Raw genomic sequence first — 5,251 nt, 5'->3', positions numbered from 1 at the left:
TTTTCCGCGCGACGACGCGCGACGACGCGCAACGTTTCGGGAGGCAGAGGGCCGTCTGGAATCGGCCCATGTGTTATATGGGATCATGAACAGGCTTAAAACAAGCCAGTGCCACACAGGGGAAAAAAAACTTTTACAACCACTTTCTCTTTTAATAAGAAGGCGTATAGGACTTCAACATAAATTGAACATAGCTAAAAGGTAAGTGAAGGAGAAATAACAAGAGACAGCTCAGGATGTACATGTGGCCTCTTGTCATATCACCTGTGCCTCTTCTGATATCTGAAACTGGGCAAGCCCCCTGACTGATGGGGCTTGTGGTTGGCAGGTGGTTTCTGCAGCTGGAGAAACTGGTATGCTGTGAGCCTCCCTGAGGTGCAGGCCTCAAACCAGGGATGGAAGTAAATGTGGCTCTTTTGATTGATGGTAACTACAAATGTGGCTTTCCAAGAGCTGTTGAGTGAGTACCACTAGGTTAGACTCTCAAACCAGGATCTGGAAAATCCACAAGGTTATTGTGAGGATCCAACATGTAGCAACTATAAGAGAATGTCTCTAAATTATAGATTCTATTAATTGCCATTCTAATGATGAATGATGTTGTGCTTTTCAGTAATGGACAGCAAGTTGCCTATCCACAAAGGCTGATGGTTTCTTTCACTACAGTCCTGAGTTACACTTCTGCTTGACTTTGAAGGATGTGATTGTTTAGGATTGCATGGTTAGGAGTATTCATCTTAGATGATGGTTGATAGCACTGCTCTTCTATTTGCTTTGGAGATTTGCTTCTTTCATTTGTGCCCAATGAAATAGAACCAGCAGGAGGTTTTTTATTATTATTATTTGATGCTTATCTTGTAATCTTCTGTTTAATGGGAGTATGGCAGGCTGTTCCTTACAAGCCTACAGAGCAACGGTATGTCAACAGGTTCCTGTTGCCCCAAGACAGGAAGATTCACTACATGCTGAGTTAAAGATGGATTTATGCACAATCAAGTGCAGGGTGATTAATTAAATACTAGTTGCATTCTAAATTCCAAGTAGACTAAGAAGTAACAACTAAGAAGCAAAGCATTCAAAGAGCTTGAAATAAATCCTCTTCAAGCCTAGGCTGTCAATAATCCACACAATAACCAAATGACCCCAGGCCTCTTCTTTAATTGGAGGTAAAGTGCAAGAGGAGTTCAGCTGGAAAGCAGTGCTTGCATCATGTTGGGAAGACAAATCATCCAAACAAATGGAATATTTTCATTCCAAAATCTTTCTTCCCCTCCTCCAACCATCACTGCCACCAGATTGCTTCTATTATAGTTCTTTTTCTTGATGAAAAATTAACCCTCTTTCTTTCTGATTTGGATCTACACATTTCTTATGGAGCAGCACAGTTTGCCCTGGTAGCTAAGAAAATCAGGGTTTGGTCTGTGCTTAACAGTTGAGACTCCATCTATGTATATAACAAAGGTGCTCTTGTGTTTTAATGTATTTTATGTGTTTTATTGTTTGGTGTTTATGTTTTGCTTATGAGTTTTATTTGCTTGATTGTAATGGCCTTTGGCCACATGCAATAAATATTCTGGTTCTGGTGAAGGCCTCGCTAACAGAAAGAAAAACTCATTTGTTTCGTTTAAGCAACAATTTGGAGGTTTTTAAAACTGACCTGTATGGTACAATTCTGCATGCCTTCATGTTCCAATTTTCCATATTTCCAATAGGGAATAACCCTGAATGTGAAACTACAGCATCAATTGACACCCAAGAGCATTAAGATTAGCTTCCATCTTGTCTAGGTCCCTCCGCATTCATTCCTAAAACCTGTCTCTCGCCCTCTTGAGGAGTTAGAGTTTCACCAACCCACACCTCCACCCTTTTCTTCCCTTGTGTATGGTAGGCAGGGACAGGGGGAAGGGTGCACCATCTGGAATGCTGAAATCCATGTTGGTACTGAGATGTATTTTATTAGTTTTATTTATTGTAATTTATTTATGATTGTAACCTGCCCTGAGCCTGCTTGTGGGGAGGGCCAGCTAAAAATCTAATCAATCAATCTTGTCCCATCTGCTATGGGGTCAGGTTTAGCCCCATTTGTTTCAGTGGCCGATGGCAAAGGGAACTCAAAATGGCACAGAGAGATGTGATGGCATCCACCTTCACTGGATTTGGAAGAAGGCAGGGCTGTGGAACATCATCCTCTCCTATTGGTAGGCAGTTAAAAGCCTCTAGATTGGATAAGTCTGTTGTGCATATTAGGGGCTCAACAAAGATGGGTGATCTGCTCCCTGCACTTCAGATTCCATCACAGGCTCTGAACCTTGGAGAATCTAAGCTGTGGAACATAGCAAACTACCTCAAACTCCCTCTGGCATACACATCTTGGTATCTGAATAAGTAAATGAAAACCTATGATGCCTTAATTGGTACATATCCTGATCTATCTGAAGTAGACATGGGCAAGGAACAGGGAAAAAAATGAACCATGTGGTTTGTGGTTCGTTCATTTTCACAGAACACGAGCCACAAATTAGCCAAACTTGAGCCGGTTCTGAACAGGTTTGTGGTTCGAGGGAGCCCAGAACGGGCACCTTCACACTCACAGCCAAACTAAACAAGACTTTTCCAATGTCCAATACTCACCAAATTTGCAGGTGACCTAGTCCTCACTGTCCTCTAAACCCCCGCTCCCAAGTTTCAGAGAGATTGAACCCCGGGAAAGGCATGATCCATGGGTCCCTCCCTTTCCTGTCATTTTCTCTTCACAGTGGCAAAAACTGCAGTGTCTGCTGGAAGCTACTTTGAGGGGCTACAAATTGATGTTCCCAATGTCCAGTACCCACCAAATTTGCAGGGGACCTAGTCCTCACTATCCTCTAAAGATCCCCCAAGTTCAGAGAGATTGAACACCAGGAAAGGCATGATCCATGGTTCCCCCCCCCCTCCTGTAATTTTTCTCCTCACAGTAGTAAAAACTGGAGTGTCTGCTGGCAGCTACTTTGAGGGGCTGGCCCTTTTCCTGACTGGATGGGCCAGAGTGGGAGCTCTCTAGTTCGCAGGGACAGCTGCCAATCAAGTGTGGCAGCCTCAGATTGGGGGCAACCAAAAGACTACCACCGTTGCCTAGGCGATGGATTGAATGGTGTGAAGTGTCTGGCTTCCCGAACCAGGAATGGAATGGAACAGCAGGAAAAGTTGTTTGTTCCGTAAAAACATGGACCCATGGAACACGTTTCTTTGAAAATGAACCAGCCATTCCATTCAGAATTTTGCTCCATGATTTGTTTCGTGCCCATCTCTTGTCAGAATATAGCAGCTTCTGACTTCTTTATATTGGCTAACACTGAGTCAATTCAATTATGTACAGTATAATACAAGAGAGCAAAAAGCTGTTTCTGATTAAGTCTTTTTCATGCAAATTCTTTCTTAAATATTGAACAATAATATATTTATACTTTAAATATAAAAGCTAAGAAGGATTTGCCTTAGGCAGAACTATATTTTGGTTGTAATTCTTGTGTGAATCACATAAAGAAAGAAAGAAAGAAAGAAAGAAAGAAAGAAAGAAAGAAAGAAAGAAAGAAAGAAAGAAAGAAAGAAAGAAAGAAAGAAAGAAAGAAAGAAAGAAAGAAAGAAAGAAAGATGGTATCCATGAAAAAGAGACAGGGTATTCTGCTAGCAATGTTTGATAGGATTTCTCATTCTATTTTAATGTCTGTTCATGCATGAAGTGGCAGAGCTGGTCTAAAATGTGTTTACCATTTTTAGAGCTTTTTCCCAGAAAAAAACCCCTAGAAATTTGGGAGAAATGAAATATGTGCATAGCTTATTTACTTGCCAAACTTAAATGGATCTTACTGCTTTAACCACATGAAATCAATTCATTAGCATATAAAAATATACTTTTTGGCATTTTAATGAAATTTAAAAGAATCAGTGTTTGAATATTCTATAAGCATCTGGTGTGGGATCATTGAGGCCATGGAAAATGTTAGTCTGGATCCAACCCTCCATCATCATACATATTATAGCAGATTAATTGTGAACACAATCGGTCATATTTAACAAATAAATGTATCCTTGAAAATGTGTTGTTTATGTCTAGTGTACAGTAGAAAAGTGATTCTCTAATGCTATAAATTGTCTTACATAAAAACAATCTTCACACTATATATTTTGGGTGGGTAAAATCTTGTCTTAAAAAGTGTTTCACTCATTTCAAGTGAGAAAATGCTTACACAAATTTCCAGATTTCCTTTTGGAGAAAAAAAATTAAAATTAAAAAGTAATCAGAAAAAAATTATGGAAAATGGATTGAAGATGTGGCTCTTCATTATCTGTAGTGGCAATAGTCTACTCTACAGTAGAGTCTACAGGTTGAAAATCAAAGACATTACTATTTAAACTGTGAATTTAATGTAGAATTAGGTCATCTGCTTATGTATATGAAAATGTTAGGACCAAAGAAGAGAGGGTATATTTTGAATATAATTACTTTGGCAAGGATTTTATATGCAAAGTATTGGATTCTATTAAGCAATAGAAATGTAAGTTATGTCTAAATTACCTAATTAAAGAAGGAAGATAGAAAATAAACATATTTGAGAGTCACCAGTTTCTGTTTATTAGATACAGAATATCAAGATTCAATGCAATTGATTCCCCCTCACCATCCCAGCCAGATCAAGACAATCAAGGAAACCACAAATAAACATACTTTTTTCCCTAAAGGGTGTGCTTGACAAACAGATGTGGAAGAAAACAACCAAGGCAAAGAATTTGTAGCATAGTCTGAGGAATCTACATACACAAAGGATTTATTTCCCCCCTTTTTTATTTAAAAAAGATGCTATGCTTCCCTTTGTACAGACCCACATACCTGGCCCTTCTCATCAGCTTGAAGAGGACAGGCGAGGGTCATCTCTTCTGGTTCCAACAGGCTGATTGGTCAGAGCTATTGAGGCACATTGAAGGGTTGAAGCATTTCTATCACTAGAAGGTGTTTGTGGGGGTTGTTTTTAAAATGCTAGTACTCATGAGTGCACTGATTTCCAATAATCTCCCCCTCAGGACCTTGGAGATCCCCCAGAAAAAGTGCCAGTACTGGTGAGTATTGCCCCCCCCACACACACACACAAAAGCCCTGGCCACAGCAAACAGCATGTGCTCCTTTCTCTCTTTCCTTGCTGGTCTTCAGTCTTAATGTCCCAATGAATTTTGGCTGGCCTGAATGAAATGCTATCCCAGTTTTAGACTGACCTCT

This window comes from Eublepharis macularius, chromosome 4, assembly GCF_028583425.1.
Source record: "Eublepharis macularius isolate TG4126 chromosome 4, MPM_Emac_v1.0, whole genome shotgun sequence".
In the NCBI taxonomy this organism is placed as follows: Eukaryota; Metazoa; Chordata; class Lepidosauria; order Squamata; family Eublepharidae; genus Eublepharis; species Eublepharis macularius.
This window is presented reverse-complemented; position numbering follows the sequence as displayed.